This window comes from Somniosus microcephalus, chromosome 1 (genome assembly GCF_052327205.1).
Source record: "Somniosus microcephalus isolate GS21.2 chromosome 1, FLI_Smic_1.0, whole genome shotgun sequence".
Lineage (NCBI taxonomy): Eukaryota > Metazoa > Chordata > Chondrichthyes > Squaliformes > Somniosidae > Somniosus > Somniosus microcephalus.
In genome coordinates this window covers 348,602,885-348,620,903 of record NC_140987.1, presented here as the reverse complement: position 1 = coordinate 348,620,903, position 18,019 = coordinate 348,602,885, and positions in this window count along the sequence as shown.

The window sequence follows — 18,019 nt, the reverse complement described above, 5'->3', positions numbered from 1 at the left end:
GGGAAGAAGGCAAAGCGCGGGAGGCGCCATTTTAGATTTGCAAGATGCCGAAGACTGGCTGTATCACTGCTTTTGATAATACATTAGAGGACTGGACCACGTATGTGGAAAGAGTCGAGGTATATTTCGAGGCAAACGATATAGCGGAAGGGAAAAAGGCATCGATATTGCTAAACTTAATGGGCGCTAGAACGTATGGCCTATTGCGGGACCTGATTACTCCAGCCAAACCGAAGGCGAAGAGTTTTAACGAAATTGTTGCTGTCCTACAGGAACACTTAAACCCTGCACCGCTGTTGATAGCAGAAAGATTTAAATTCCACAGGAGAACTCAGCACAAAGATGAGAGCAATGCTGAGTATCTTACGGAACTACGCAAGCTATCAAAGCACTGCCAGTTCAGAGCAGGACTGGCAGATACCCTACGGGACAAATTTGTCTGTGGACTCCTGAGTGAAGGAACACAGAAGAAGTTACTCTCAGAAAAAGAGCTGACGCTAGATAAGGCTTTCAGTGTGGCAGTATCGTATGAAGCAGCAGCCAGGGGAGCTGCAGAAATTCAACAAAAACCACAGGAATACGGCACCCACAAAATGACACGGGGATTTGCAAAATGTTATCGCTGCGGCAGAACTAACCATGACCAGAAGGACTGCTGGTCCAAAGACAAAATATGCCGACAATGCGGGAAGATTGGACACATTGCACGAGTTTGTAGGTCTGGGAAGAAGACCAGCGACAACAAAAAGGCTACTAAGGAACCGTACAAGAAAGTACAAAAGATGACGGACAGTAGTTCCGAAGACCAGATGAGCGATAGTGAATCCGGAAACAGGAGACTAAGCTGTCTCAAACTTCACAATGTAATCGCAAAAGAGGATCACCGAACCATTTGGGTCACTCTCACGATAGCAGGGTCCCAAGTTAAAATGGAATTGGATACAGGATCAGCGCTAACCGTCATGAATCGACGAGACTACGAGCGGCTATTTTCACATATACCCTTGAGAGAGACATCCATCGTCTTGACGACGTATACGGGGCAAAAAGTATACCCCAGAGGAAAAATAAGGGTGCCTGTCGAATACAATGGCAAGAAAATACGGAAATTGTATCTCTACATACTGCCAAATGGTGGACCACCGTTATTGGGACGGGAATGGATCAGAAAGATAAACTTAGATTGGCATTCCATTCATGCACTGACGGTGGACGGTAAAAAAGATGAAGACATCACTCCTGGACGATTGTCAACAATCTTAGCTAACGCCAAAGAGGTATTTCAACAAGAACTGGGCACGCTTAAAGGCGTAACTGCCTCGATAAAAATAGAAGAGAATGCAGTTCCCAAGTTTTTCAAAGCGAGACCGGTACCATATGCAATTCGCCCAGCCGTCGAGGCAGAGCTGGAGAAGGTGGGCGTGTTGTCTAAGGTCGACTGCAGCGAGTGGGCGACACCCATCATTCCTGTCATCAAGAAAACGTTAAGCAATAAGTCCGGAGAGCCAAGGAAGATTCGCATCTGTGGGGATTTCAAGGTGACGGTGAACCCTGTCCTTCACACAGTACAATATCCTCTTCCAAGGATAGAAGACATCTTCGCCTCACTGTCTGGAGGGAAGCGTTTTACAAAAATTGACCTAGCACAAGCATATTTGCAGATGGAGGTTGAAGAGTCCTCTAGGAAGTATCTCACGATAAACACTCACAAAGGTCTTTACCAGTATCATCGATTGGTATTCAGAGTAGCATCGGCTCCGGCGATATGGCAAAGAGCGATGGAACAAGTCCTGCAAGGGATTCCAGGGACTCAGTGTTACTTGGACGACATCCTTGTAACAGGTGAAGATGACAGTGAACACCTTAACAACCTAGAGCAGGTGCTCACTAGACTACGGGAACATGGGCTGCGAGCCAACCGCCCCAAGTGCGAATTTTTTAAGAAACAGATATCGTATTGTGGCCACGTGATTGATGAAGAGGGGTTACATAAGTCCCCTGACAAAATTGAAGCGGTTGTTAAGGCCCCAGTGCCTGAAAATGTGTCGCAACTGAGGTCATTCCTCGGGTTGGTGAATTACTATCGTAAGTTTTTGCCGAATTTGTCGACAATTCTGCACCCACTGAACGCCCTGCTACGAACGGGGGTAGCATGGAAATGGAGCGATGATTGTAAGCGTGCTTTTCAGAAGAGTAAGGACTTAATCACTTCAAAGGAAGTATTGGCTCACTACAACCCAGCACTGCCAATCAGGCTGGTGTGTGATGCGTCTCCCTACGGCATTGGGGCGGTAATGTCACATAAATTCCTTGATGGTTTGGAGAGGCCGATAGCTTTTGCGTCACGCTCGTTAACTTCTGCCGAGCGTAACTACGCCCAGATTGACAGAGAGGCCCTCAGCCTAGTGTGGGGGGTGAAGAAGTTCAATCACTATCTGCACGGTCAAAAATTTACTCTACTAACCGATCATCAACCTCTTGTCTCCATTTTCAACCCTCAGAAGGGCGTACCGATAATGACAGCACAACGTCTGCAGAGATGGTCCCTTTTCCTAGGGGCACACCAATATGACATCGAGTACAAAGGAACTAAACAGCATGGAAATGCTGATGGATTGTCACGTCTACCGTTGCCAACGGTGGAAGAAGAAGACCTTGCAGTGGATCCAATGGAGTTATTCCACTCGACCATAGTCAAATGTCTCCCTGTGATGAATGCAAATATAGAAAAGGAAACACGGAATGACCCGACACTATCACGGGTCTATGATTTAATGGTGAAGGGATGGCCAGCACATGGCGAACCACTGCTGCCAGCATTCTTGCCGAGAAGAGAACAGCTGTCAGTGTGCAGAGGAACCTTGATGTGTGGATCCAGAGTAGTAATTCCACCTAAGTTGACGGATAGAGTGCTCAATGAGCTTCATGAGGGTCATCTGGGTGGGGTAAAAATGAAGAGCTTAGCCAGAGCGTTTGTGTAGTGGCCGGGAATCGATAGAGAAATCGAAGAGATGACCAAGAGCTGTGCAGGATGCCAGAAGGTCCAAAACGCCCCACCACAAGCTCCTCTGCATCCATGGGAGTGGCCCTCATCTCCATGGCAAAGGGTGCACATTGATTTTGCTGGTCCCTTCATGGACTCGATGTTTTTAATTGCGGTGGATGCACATTCAAAGTGGCCAGAGATAATAAAAATGTCCTCAACCACCACAGAAAAAACTATCACAGTTTTACGAACCATGTTCGCCAGGAATGGGCTGCCTGAACAGATTTGCTCTGACAATGGACCACAGTTTGTGTCTGAAGAGTTCCGGAGGTTCTTAAAGAACAATGGTGTTAAGCATTACACATCTGCCCCATATCATCCAGCCACTAATGGATTGGCCGAGAGGTTTGTCCAAACATTCAAGAAGGCTATCAAGGCAATGTGTAATGAAGATATACCCCTACAACACAAGGTGGACAACTTTTTGTTTGCCTACCGGAATGCGACACATGCGGTTACCAACCAAACTCCAGCCATGATGTTCTTCAATCGAAGACTACGATGCCGCTTGGATTTGGTTAAGCCAAACGTCCGAAGAGATGTGGAGAACAGGCAGTTTCAGAATATGAATGAAAGGCCGCCCAGGAGTTTTAAGATAGGTCAACCAGTTTTGGCCCGGGACTACCGCACTGAGAAATGGCAGCCAGGAACGATTTGTACACGACAAGGACCTCTCATGTATACCGTGGACGTTGGGGAGAGCATTGTAAGACGCCATGCTGACCAGATTCTAGAGTCACTGGAAAACGTCAACTCCACACCACGATCTGATACACCTGGTAATGAAATCGACGTTCCAATTGCAGCTACCGCAGAACCGGTAATATTGGAAGCAGATGAACCAAACAACGACATTGATTCCGACTCAACATTGCCAGAAGAACCTGACACCCCAAAGAGACGTTATCCAGACAGAATCAGGAAGCCTCCTCAAAGACTAAACTTATAATTACTTAAACTTAACCAATGTATCTAGCAACAGTAATTGTGATTGTAATTAGTTATCATTTAGTTGTTAAATGAATGTAATGTACTGTTTATCTAAAAGGGGAGGAATTGTTGTGTACGTACCTTTAAGAGAATAACTGGTCTCAGACTGCAGTACCAGCAGTGACCACCCCTGTATAAAAGGCGCTAGAGAGCCTCTGCTTGTTTAGTTTCACTATCGACTTCCACTAGTAAAGACTTATTTTGTTCACTCCTGCTGGTCCGTGTCTCAATCATTCACAGACTTAACAGTATCACTCACTTGTTGATACGTTCGTATGTTTGTGTTCAGTGTCACCATGCTGACCACGTAAACTCTGTGGGCTACAAATTCGGCTGCTTTGCGCCTCCCGTTAGCACCTGCAGGGGGCGGTAAGGGCTTACTGACCGGGTGCGGCAAATTCAGCGATGCCCACGAACATCTCTGCCGGTTTTGCGCTGGCGCTAACACTTACCGCCTTAGTCTCTAGTGCACCGTAGAACGTGACATCAAGTGCTCTTCGCCCCGTTACCGCCCCGGATGTAAAATTTGCTCCCGCCCCCTGCTGCATAGCGGGCATCAACAACGGCAGCAACAGGAGGCATTGTCACCTCGGCTGTCCGCTTGGGGAGCGATAATTAAAGGCAGTGGTGGACGGATAGGCCAAACTTTATTCTTCGCTCCAGTCTGGTGCCTGATGAAAGTTTTTGAAGCCTCATTGCTGCGCGATGCCGAAGCCCTCCACTCTCTGAGTGACTGGGGCTGTAATGGAAGTCGCGCAGGTCCCCTGGCCCCACAGAACTCAGAAGAAGAATGTTGCAGACCATCATTGGCCCTTCCCTTTAAGCGAGGGAAGGAGCCTCTGATGCCAGTAGCACTGCACTGCACATTCTTCAGCACTCTGCCGCTCCTGCCCCCCCACATACTTTAGCGCCCTAAGAGAAGTCGTTAGCGCTTGATTTAGCGCTCCACTTCCCTCTTGCAGCGCTAAAACTGAATTTCGCGGGAGGCGGGAATGATTGGCGCCTGGCTCTAATTTTTCTTTCAAAGTTTTAGCGCCCCAAACGGGGCTATACTGAATCTCTCCCCCTCTCTTTCTAAACATTATCGTTGTGTGATATATTCATTAATAACAGAAGTGGAAACCTGATACTTCAACATGGACCATATAGCCTGGGTGTGCATTCTCTTCTGTTTTTCTTAACACGTCCAACACAATCGAGTGGAGTTGATCAATCACGCCCTTCTCGGGATCAAACATTGGGAGTAGCTCTAACATTTCAATTCTGAATGGATAGATGTGGGATCATTTTCAGGTGGGTGAGGCGGGGGTTTCTTGCTTATGTCGAGTGTCAGAGGGGATCTGCACCGTTTTGGGATAATTTATTAGTTGTATTCCAGTATAACTGGTACAACCTGCCCAAAATCATAAAGGACAGCTGATGGAGTTTTATATTTTGATTCGTCCGTATTCTTCCCATTGTAGGAACGGAAGTTCCTATCCAAATAACTAAGTCCAACGCAGTGAAACGAAATAATTAAACTTTAATAAACAAAATACTTTAACTGATAACTACAAGAGCAGAGGTCAGCAGGTCTAATTCGGTTCCCAGCCTTTCTCAGACTGCCCTTAAATACTGGAAACCGACGTCATGACATCATCACGTTTTCAGCGCCAACTGGGGGTCACGTGATTGGTGTCATGATGTCATCACGTGGAAATACAAGAACCTACACACAGCTTAAAGGTGCAGTCCACAACTGCACTACAGAGTGGTTAAAGGAATGAATACAGATTGTTCAGTGTCTCTTGGTGGCTCCGCCACAGGCGCCCCCCAGAATTCTCTTTAACAGACAGCATCAAATGTGCAGGAGGTTTAATTATTCTGCCCGAACGACTACGAACTTCAGACGCTGGATTGTTAGAAGATGAGCCAACATTTGGCTGTGTCTGAAGCGGTACGTCTGGGGTGGAGGAAACTGTAGCAGAAGGTGTAGACGAGGATGAAGCCGAAACAGGCAATTTAATAGTAGACTGCTGCATAATTGGTCTAGTAGCCAATGGTGGTCGTCCACGGCGAGGTGGCTGAGCAACAACCACCGGTTCACTCCGATCCAGATGGGCTGGTTTAAGTCGGTCGATGGAGATGGTATCTGATTTACCTCCCATTTCGACCGTAAAATATTTCTCTCCCGCTGCAATAACACGAAACGGTCCATCATAAGGTGGTCTGAGTGTATCTCTATGAGCATCCTGCCAAATAAAAACATAATCGGAACTCATAAGTTCTGCCGGAACATGAGGCTTCTGTAGATTGTGATGCGAAGTTGGAATAGGCAGGAAATTCTTTGCCACCTCTTGCTGCTGAAGAAGCTGCTGAGCCGGCGACCATGATTCTGTATGTGGAGGGAGGAAATCCCCTGGTACTCGAAGCGCTTGACCGTAGACTAACTCAGCCGATGAAGCCTGGAGGTCATCTTTGGGGGCTATACGGAGGCCTAGCATCACCCAAGGGAGCCTATCCACCCAGTTGGAACCACGCAAGCTGGCACGGAGGGACGCCTTTAAAGACCGATGAAATCTTTCACATAAGCCATTTGCTTGTGGATGGTAAGCGGTGGTACGATGCAGCTTGGTACCCAAGCCCTGTGCAACTGCGTTCCACAACTCTGACGTAAATTGTGGACCATGGTCAGAGGAGATATCAGATGGCACTCCAAACCGGGACACCCACGACGAAATAAATGCCCTGGATACGTCCGCTGTGGTAGTAGCTACCAAGGGAATCGCCTCTGGCCACCTGGTAGTACGGTCCACTATTGTCAGGAGATGCATAAAACCCCGCGAAATGGGGAGGGGGCCCACTAAGTCCACATGTACATGGTCGAACCGGCGTTCAGGCACTGGAAAGATGGCCATTGGAGCCTTCACGTGACGATGAACCTTTGATTTTTGACAGTCCACGCAATTGTTTGTCCAGTCCCGAACGTCTAAATGCATTCCCTTCCAAACAAACTTACGGGACATAAGTCGTTGTGAAGCTCGCATCCCCGGGTGTGATAAGCCATGTACAATCTGAAAAATCTTCTTATGCCATTCGACTGGCACAATGGGCCGGGGCACTCCCATGGATATGTCACACAAAAGCGTGGGATGCATCCCTGTATTGTTTGTTCTAATGATCTGCTCAAGATGGTTACTATCTGTTGTTGATTCACTAGGTATGCACGGTCGAGAGGCAATCAATTGATTACTTCTACTTGTTTCTCAGTTATAACTATCAGGAAAGGATGAACAGGCTGGGCCTTTTTTCTCTTGAAAAGAGGCTAAGGGATGAACTAATAGAGGTCTCTAAAATTATGAAAGGTTTTGATAGAGTTGACACACAGAGAGTGTCTAGAGGCCGTTAATATAAGATAGTTACCAAGAAATCAAATAGGGAATTCAGAAGAAACTTCTTTACCCAGAGAGTGGTGAGAATGTGGAACTTGCCACTGCGAGGAGTAGTTGAGGGGAATAGTATAGATGTATTTAAGGGGAAGCTAGATAAGTATATGAGGGAGAAGGGAATAGAGGGTTCTGCTGATAGAGTTAGATGAGGAAGGATAGGAGGAGGCTCGAGTGGAGCATCAATGTTGGAATGGTCTGGTTGGGCCGAATGGCCTGTTTCTGTGCTGTATATTCTATGTACCTGTAATTCTATTCTGGCCAGAGTTTTTAAGTCCATAATAGTCTCTCTTTCTTCCAGAGCTCGTCCTATGATGTCCTGTTCCACCTCCCGACTGTCCGTATAGCCGCTCTGGGTATATTTTTAAATTTGTCTACCTGAATTTCCAAATCCTTAACTGATGGGGTATTCCAACCAGTTGCTGTACCGAATCCTCCCATTCCCAACTTGTCTCATGGGGACCATTTCCTTCCTTTCTCACTCTCTTCCTCCTCTGGATCATTCTGTGGTTCCTTACAGTCCAGGGCATGTTTTTTATATCAGTGCAGTAGATTGGCAAATTCCCAGTCCGGGATCAAGGTTTGTTCTTGGATCTTGAATTCAAAGAATCCTTGCTTGAATTCTTGAAATTGATTGTTGCTTACTTCCTCTTGCCCAGTTCTCCTGCCACAGTACCTCTAAGTCTGAGCTTCCGTTCTTACTGCAGCATCTTGTCCTATGATCAAACTTTGGCAGACCGGCCCAATTGGTCTGGACTATCGGTGCCCATTTTTGTAAATCAATAACTAGTGGTTTTACCACATATTATACATTCTGAATTATAATGGCCCAGAAATTCGGGTCGGGGGCTTCCCGCGGGTGCAAACCCCCGACCTGCACTTACCTTGCGCGTCGGCCATTGAGCTGTGGGCTCCCGTGGAATTCTGATCCGGGGCCTGGTCCAGCTGCTGGCGCGCAGTGCTTGCATATCCCAGGGGCGCAGTTAGTTCGATGCGTCCCCTGGGATCACGTGGGCCATGGGCAGCCAATCGGAGCAGGGAATGCTACATTCATAAGTCTGACAGGAAGTGCTGTCAAGACTTATAAATACTACGGCCCCAAAATAGCACTAAATCTTCAAATACATTTTTAAAAAACATCACATTTTTTAAATAAACTATAAATTACATGAAATAACTATTTTAAACAATAATTTAAATTTTTGAAAAAAATAATTTTATTTTCTAATGGGGCTAAAAATCAACTTACCTTGCTTTAAAGTATTTAAAAATAATAAACCTGTGGAAAAAATGTTTTACTTTTAATTGGTTCACCACTTACCTTGTAAAAAGCAGGCCTTACGCCTGCTTTTTATATTTCTAAATTCGGCAGGCTTACCCTCCCGGGAAAACCTGTAAAAAAAAACAAAGTTCGATGCGCACGCACAGCCTCCTCTGTGCATGTGTACGACCTCTGAACATCTTCGTTCAGAGGAACGGAAGTGCCAGTTTCCCGCGCATGCGCAGTGCATACAGGAAACCGGCACTTCCATCGGGCCTACGGCTGAGTACCCCGTGCATACTCACCCGTGGAGACCCGAATTTCTGGGCCATTACATAGTACTCCTGGGTCAGGACTCCCCAATCAGTGGGTCAAATTTTATTTCTGATCAGTTGCTTACCACTTTAGCATTGTCTCTTTGATAAGATTTTGTTTGGTCCACATGGACCCACTTACCTTCCATTTGTCATTTGGTGTCCTTAGTTCTAACCGTTTGGACCCAGTGTCTCCATTACTGTGAACGGTGCTCTCCACTTGGGATACAGTGAGTGGGAAGGATAACCGAACCATTTCAACAGAACCTTCTCACCAACTAGGTACAAATACTCCATGTGTGTAAGTTCCTGGTTTCCTTTGATTGTATCAGCAGTCCTTCCCAATTGGTGGGCCATCCACCCATTCATTTCCCTGATGGCCTTCTTCAGATGAATGACAGACTCGGTTTGATCAACTACTCCCTTCAGAGAGTCCGACAACCCCTCATACATGAGGAGCTCTGGGCATCTCGTACTTCACCCCGTCATTAGGGTCTCAATCCCAGAGTGCTAGCAATGGGGATAGCTTCCACCAATATCGAAAACTGGTCCGCTACAGATAAAATATATTTATGTCTTTTTGCGGTTGTAGTTTCAGGCTCTCTCTGATCTATTTATAATAAGCACCCTGGTCCCTGTTTTAGTAGGGCCATCAGTGGGTGGAGGAGGGGTTGGGGCAGTGTGGGGGGGGGGGGCGAGGGTTGGGGGCGGTGCTGCGTTCCTTTATTTTGTAGTGATCATATTTACATGGGCGCGTGTGAGACATTGGTGACAGCGTATTGTTCCATTCATTGCCATTTCTGTTCCACAGCCCAAGTCTCTCACCCACTGTAAGGTTTTCACTCTGCTGTTCAGCTGTTGAGGCATTGTGTGCTGTATCCAGTAATATGGCCCAACTCTCTCAACACTCCTTCGGTATTGGGAAATGGGTTGTATGGAACGCAGTTTCTATGGGCAACTTATTTAACTCATAAAATGATACAACATATTCAGCCCATCGTGCTTGTGCTGGCTCTTTGGTAGAGCTATCCACTCCCCTGCTTTTTCCCCATAGCTGTGTGCAGTTTTTCCCTTCACGTATTTATCCAATTCTCTTTTGGAAATTACTAGCGAATCTGCTTCCACTGCCCTTTCAGGCTGTGCATTCCAGATCACAACTCGCTGTGTAAAAAAAAATGTTTTCTCATCTCCCCCTGGTTCTTTTGTCAATTATCTGAAATTTGTGTGCTCTGGTTACTGACCTCCAGACAGCTTTTTTTTATTCGTTCATGGGATGTGGGTGTCATTGCAAGGCCAGCATTTATTGCCCACCCCTAATTGCCCTTGAGAAGGCGGTGGTGAGCCACCTTCTTGAACCGCTGCAGTCCGTGTGGTGAAGGTACTCCCACAGTACTGTTAGGGAGGGAGTTCCAGGATTTTGACCACGCGACGATGAAGGAACGGCGATATACTTCTAAGCCAGGATGGTGTGTGATTTGGAGGGGAAGTTGGAGGTGATGGTGTTCCCATGCGGCTGCTGCCATTGTTCTTCTAGGTGGAAGAGGTCGGGGGTTTGGGAGGTGCTGTCAAAGAAGCCTTTGCGAGTTGCTGCGGTGCATCTTGTAGATGGTACACACTGCAGGCACAGTACGCCGGTGGTGGAGGGAGTGAATGTTTAAGGTGGTGGATGGGGTGCCAATCAAGTGGGCTGCTTTGTCTTGGATGGTGACAAGTTTCTTGAATGTTGTTGGAGCTGCACTCATCCAGGCAAGTGGAGAGTATTCCATCACACTCCTGACTTGTGCCTTGTAGATTGTGGAAAGGCTTTGGGGAGTCAGGAGGTGAGACACTCACCACAGAATACCCAGCCTCTGATCTGCTCTTGTTGACACAGTATTTATGTGGCTGGTCCAGTTCAGTTTCTGGTCAATGGTGACCCCCAGGATGTTGATGGTGGGGGATTCGGCGAGGGTAATGCCGTTGAATGTCAAGGCGTGAATGTTACGTGCCACTTATCAGCCCAAGCCTGAATGTCGTCCAGGTCTTGCTGCTTCATTATCTGTGGAGTTGCGAATGGCACTGAACACTGTGCAGTCATCAGCGAACATCCCCACTTCTGACCTTGTGATGGAGGAAAGGTCATCGATGAAGCAGCTGAAGATGGTTGGGCCTAAGATACTGCCCTGAGGAACTCCTGCAGAGATGTCCTGTGGCTGTGATGATTGACCTCCAACCATGACGACCATCTTCCTTTGTGCTAGGTCTGACTCCAGCCAGTGGAGAGCTTTCCCCCTGATTCCCATTGACTTCAGTTTTACTAGGGCTCCTTGATGCCACACTCAGTCAAATGCTGGCTTGATGTCAAGGGCAGTCACTTTCACCTCACCTTTGCAATTCAGCTCTTTTGTACATGATTGGACCAAGGCTGTTATAGAGTCAAAGAGTCATAACGGCACAGAAGGAGGCCATTTGGCCCATCGAGTCTGTGCCGGCTCTCTGTAGAGCAATCCAGTCAGTCCCATTCCCCGGCTCTATCCCCGTAGACCTGCAAGTTTATTTCCCTCAAGTGTCTATCCAGTCTCCCCTTGAAAACATTGAGTGTGTCCGCTTCCACCACTTCCATCGGCAGCGAGTTCCAGGTCCTCACCACTCGCTGCGTAAAAAAGTTGTTCCTCACGTCCCCCTTGTATCTCTTGCCCAAAACCTTAAATCTGTGTCCCCTAGTCCTTGTAGCATTAACTTTCCCCGTCTAGCCTATCCAAACCCGTCATAATCTTGTACACCTCTATCAAATCACCCCTCAACCTCCTTCGCTCTAATGAAAACAAATTCAGCTTCTCCAACCTGTCCTTGTAGCTAAGATCACCCCTCCCCGGAACCATTCTGGTAAATCTCCTCTACACCTTCTCAAGGGCCTTCACATCCTTCATAAAATGCGGTGACCAGAACTGGATGCAATACTCCAGTTGTGGCCTAACCAGTGCTTTATAAAGGTTTAGCATAACTTCTCTACTTTTGTACTCAATACCTCTATTTATGAAGCCCAAGATCCCCTATGCTTTGTTAACCACTCTTAACCACTCTCTCAATATGTCCCGCCACCTTCAGGGACCTATGCACATTAACTCCCAGGTCCCTCTGTCCCTGCACACTCTTTAAAACTGTGTCATTAAGTGTACAAAAAGAAAATACTGCAGATGCTGGAAATCTGAAATAAAATCAGAAAATGCTGGAAATACTCAGCTGGTCAGGCAGTATCTGTGAAGAGAGAAACAGGGTTAACGTTTCAGGTCGATGACCTTTCGTCAGAACTGGAAAAAAGCAGGAAATGGAACAGATTTTAAGCAAGGGTAGGGGCTGGGAAATGGGGGAGGGGATGAAAGAACAAAAGGGAATGTCTGTGATAGGATAGAAGGCAGGAGAAGTTAAGAGACATTAAGAGATATTCAAGGCAAAAGGAGATGGTAATGGGACAGGTTAAGAAACGAAGGATGGCTCTAGATGGAGTGTGAATTGCGCTGGCAGAATGAAAGACAGCTGCCATGTGGGGGAGAAGAAAAAAAGACACAGACAAAAAGTGTGGATAAAAAATATATACATGATAGGGGCCAGGTTATGATCTGAAATTGTTGTACTCTATGTTGAGTTAAGTGTATATTGCCTCTTCCTGTTCCTTCTGCCAAAATTCATCACCTCAGACTGTAATGAGGTCTGGAGCTGAGTGTTCCTGGCAGAACCCAAACTGAGCATCGGTGAGCAGGTTATTGGTGAGTAAGTGCCGCTTAATAGCATTGTTGATGATACCTTCCATCACTTTGCTGATGATTGAGAGTAGACTGATGGGGTGGTAATTGGCCAGATTGGATTTGTCCTGCTTTTTGTGGATAGGACATACCTGGGCAGTTTTCCACATTGTCGGATAGATGCCAGTGTTGTAGCTTTCCTGGAACAGCTTGGCTGGAGGGGCGGTAGTTCTGGAGCACAAGTCTTCAGCACGACAGCCGGGATGTTCTTGGGTCCCATAGCCTTTGCTGTATCCAGTGCGCTCAGCCATTTCTTGATATCACGTGGAGTGAATCAAATTGGCTGAAGTTTGGCTTCTGTGGTGGTGGGGACCTCGGGAGGAGGCCGATATGGATCATCCACTTGGTACCTCTGGCTGAAGATGTTTGCAAACGCATCAGCTTTGTCTTTTGCACTTACGTGCTGGGCTCCACCATCATTGAGGATGGGGATATTCATGGCGTCTTCTCCTCCCGTTAGAGCTTTGATCTGATCCATTGATTGTGGGATCGCTTAGCTCTGTCTATAGCATGCTGCTTCCACTTTTTAAGCATGCGTATAGTCCTGTGTTGCAGCTTCCCCAGGTTGGCACCTCATAAGAAAAACAGATTAACTGGTCATTATCACATTGCTGTTTGTGGGAGCTTACACCAGCGACTACACTTCAAAACTTACTTCATTGGCTGTAAAGCGCTTGGAGATGTCTGGTGGTTGTGAAAGGTGCTATATAAATGCAAGTCTTTCTTTTGTACCTGCCCTGGGAATGTTTGACTGCACAGTGTACAGGGAGCTTTATTCTGTATCTAACCTGTGCCATAGCCAACTTCAGAGTGTTTGATGGGACAGTGTAGAGGGAGTTTTAACCCATTATAGCTCAGGATGTCTCCTCTAATTACTGCTCCGCTAGTCTCAGAATTTGATACCACTGATTATTGCTGCTGACACCCCTTCCTATTACAGGGAATAGACTAGTTTCAGAACAGAGCGGAAGTTGTAAAATTCCTGCCTTATTCCAACAGCATTTGCTGAAACTGCCACTCACTGCTGAAGCAGGAGGGAGACACGCTGCCTGCGATAAAGAGCAGTTTATAAAGCAAGAGGTAGTCATGGGAGCTATTGAATAGTTGGAAGATGGGAGGGAGAATTCACAAGGGGAAATTTTGGAAGTTTGTGCTCCCTTGCCTGGAGTCTCAGTACATGGGAGCGGGGTTGGAGACGGGACTGATTGTACAACCTGTGTTCATGCCCAGTGAGACTGTACACCAGGAGCAGAGCCTGACCATGTCATAGAGTCATAGAGTCATAGAGTTTTACAGCACAGAAAGAGGCCCTTCGGCCCATCGTGTCTGCGCCACCCATCCATCCCTGTCCAGTCTAATCCCATTTTCCAGCATTTGGTCCATAGCCTTGTATGCAATGGCATTTCAAGAGCTCATCCAAATGCTTCTTGAATGTTGTGAGGGTTCCTGCCTCTACCACCCTTTCAGACAGTGAGTTCCACATTCCAACCACCCTCTGGGTGAAAAAGTTCCTCCTCAAATCCCCTCTAAATCTCCTGCCCCTTACCCTGAATCTATGCCCCCTTGATATTGACCCCCCCACTAAGGGGAAAAGTTCCTCTTTATCTACCCTATCTATGCCCCTCATCATTTTGTACACCTCAATCAGGTCCCCCCTCAGCCTTCTCTGCTCCAAGGAAAACAACCCCAGCCTGTCCAGCCTCTCTTCATAGCTGAGGCGCTCCATCCCAGGTAACATCCTGGTGAATCTTCTCTGCACCCTCTCCAAAGCAATCACATCCTTCCTATAGTGAGGCGACCAGAACTGCACACAGTACTCCAGCTGTGGCCTCACCAGCGTTTTGTACAGTTCCATCATAACCTCCCTGCTCTTATATTCTATGCCTCGGCTAATGAAGGCAAGTATCCCATATGCCTTTTTAACCACCTTATCTACCTGCTCCGCTGCCTTCGGGGATCTATGTACATGTACACCAAGGTCCCTCTGACCCTCTGTACTTCCTAGGGTCCTACCACTCATTGTGTATTCCCTTGCCTTATTTGTCCGTCCAAAATGCATCACCTCGCACTTTTCAGGGTTAAATTCCATTTGCCACTTTTCCGCCCATCTGACCAACCCGTTTATATCGTCCTGTAGCCTGAGGCTTTCCTCCTCGCAATTTACCACCCCACCAATTTTCGTGTCATCTGCGAACTTACTGATCATACCTTTTACATTCTCATCCAAATCATTTATGTAGATCACAAACAACAAGGGACCCAGCACCGATCCCTGAGGTACCCCACTGGACACAGGCTTCCAGTCACAAAAGCAACCTTCGACCATCACCCTCTGCCTCCTGCCACTCAGCCAGTTTAGGATCCAACGCGCCAAGGCACCCTGGATCCCATGGGCTCTTACCTTCTTGACCAGTCTCCTATGCGGGACTTTGTCAAAAGCTTTACTGAAGTCCATGTAAACCACATCCACAGCATTTCCCTCATCCACCCCCGTAGTCACCCCCTCGAAAAATTCAATCAGATTTGTCAGACATGATTTACCCTTGACAAAGCCATGCTGACTATCCCCGATTAATCCTTACCTCTCCAAGTGGAGATTAATTTTGTCCCTCAGAATTTTTTCCAATAATTTCCCCACCACAGATGTTAGACTCACTGGCCTGTAATTCCCTGGTTTATCCCTGCTACCCTTCTTGAATAATGGTACTACGTTAGCTGTTCTCCAGTCCTCTGGTACATCCCCTGTGGCCAGAGAGGTTCTGAAAATTTGTGTCAGAGCCCCTGCAATCTCCTCCTTTGCCTCCCACAGCAGCCTGGGATACATCTCGTCCGGGCCTGGGGATTTATCCACTTTTTGGCCTGCTAAAACCACTAGCACCTCCTCCCTCTCGATGCTAATATGTTCAAGTATGTCACAGTCCCCTTGCCTGATTTCTATGTCTGCATCGTCTTTCTCCATAGTGAACACAGATGCAAAAAATTCATTTAAAACCCCGCCTACATCCTCTGGCTCTACACACAGATTGCCACTTTGGTCCCTAATGGGCCCTACCCTTTCCCTGGCTATCCTCTTGCCCTTAATATACTTATAAAACATTTTAGGATTTTCCTTTATTTTGCTCGCCAGTGTTATTTCATGGCCCCTCCTCGCCCTCCTAATTTCTTTTTTAAGTATGCCCCTGCACTTTTTATACTCCTCTAGGGCTTCTTCCGTCTTTAGTCTTTTGTAACTGCCAAAAGCCCCCCTTTTATTTCTAATGCATTTTTGTATATCCCTTGTCATCCAAGAGGTTCCCTTTGCTTGTTGGTCCCACCCTTGACCTTTACAGGAACATGTTGGCGTTGTACTCTCTCTATTTCCCTTCTGAAAGTCTCCCACTGTTTTGATGTGGATTTTCCTATAAGCAGCTGCTCCCAGTCCACTTTGGCCAGATCCTGCCTTATCATATTAAAATCGGCCTTCCCCCAATTTAGAACCCTTATTTCCGGGCCGTCTTTGTCTTTTTCCATGACCACCTTAAATCTCACCGAATTATGGTCACTGTCGCCAAAATGCTCTCCTACTGACACTTCCACCACTTGCCCGGCTACATTCCCCAGAATTAGGTCCAGTACCGCCCCCTCTCTTGTAGGACTTTCTACATGTTGGCTCAAAAAGCTCTCCTGGATGCACTTTAAGAATTCTGCACCCTCTAAGCCTTTCACACTCTGACTGTCCCAATTTATATTGGGGAAGTTGAAATCCCCCACTATTATTACCCTATTATTTTCGCACTTTTCTGAGATCTGCCGACATATCTGTTCCTCTATCTCCCCCTGACTGTTTGGGGGCCTATAGTACACTCCCAGCAAAGTGCTTGCCCCCTTTTTGCTTTTAAGTTCTACCCATATGGCCTCATTAGAGGAACCCGCTAATATATCATCCCTCCTTACAGCAGTAATTGACTCCTTAATTAATATTGCAACACCCCCTCCCCTTTTACACCCCCCTCTGTCTCGCCTGAAGATTCTATACCCCGGAATATTGAGCTGCCAGTCCTGACCCTCCCTCAACCATGTCTCCGTGATAGCAACAATATCATACTCCCATGTGTTCAACAACAACTTCAGTTCATCCACCTTATTTGCAAGACTCCTTGCATTAAAATAAATGCCTTCCAGCCCTGCCATATTCTCTTTTGCCTTCACATATTTGCTCTGCCTTCCCAGCTGACTTGTTTTTCCCTCTGTATTTGGCTGTAAATCACCCCCTACTATAGCTCCACTCTGTACCCCAACCCCCTGCCAAGTTAGTTTAAACCCTCCCCAGCAGTGCTAGCAAACCTCCCCGCAAGGATATTGGTTCCCCTCTGGTTCAGGTGTAAACCGTCCGACTTGTACAAGTCCCACCTTTCCCAGAAGCAGACCCAGTGATCCAGGAAACTAAAGCCCTCCCCCCTGCACCATCCCTTTAGCCACGCATTCATCTGTTCTGTCTTCCTATTCCCATACTTACTAGCACGTGGCACCGGGAGTAATCCAGAGATTACAACCTTTGAGGTCCTGCTCTTTAATCCTTCACCTAGCTCCCTAAATTCTTGCTGCAGGACCTCGTCCCTCTTTTTACCTATGTCGTTGGTACCAATGTGGACCACGACCACTGGCTGTTCACCCTCCCCCTGGTAATATATGGACTGGGAGGGGCTTGGGCTGCTCTGTGATATCATTCCTGGCTGCTGTTGTGATTGGCTTGTAGCCCCTTTGTGAGGTCACCTGGAGACAGGTTTACGCCCCTAGTTACACCCATCAGTGGGATGTCACTGTGGGAGGAGCTGGAGTCGGCAGCAGATATGGAGAGTGAGTTTAGTCCCTATAAATAGAGGCAAGGAAAGAAAAGAACAATTTAAAAGTGATGTAAAGTAAGTAATTCAAGCAAATGTCATTAATTGCAAATCTATTGAACTAATCATAGTCAAGAAACAGTCCCACTGTATTCTTGTTACAGATTCTAGAATTAATAACAATCATTTTTATATTACAAGTTTCTTGGAGCAAGCAATATCTCAGGAAGGTGGAGAGAGAGAAGTCGAATCATCACCACACTAACTGGGACTGGAGAACCCCACTGTTGAAGATGGGATAAAATGTGAAGCTGCAACAATGATTGGAAAGGTAAGGAACTCTACTGAGAATCCCATTAGTTCAGGATTCAGAGCTCAGAG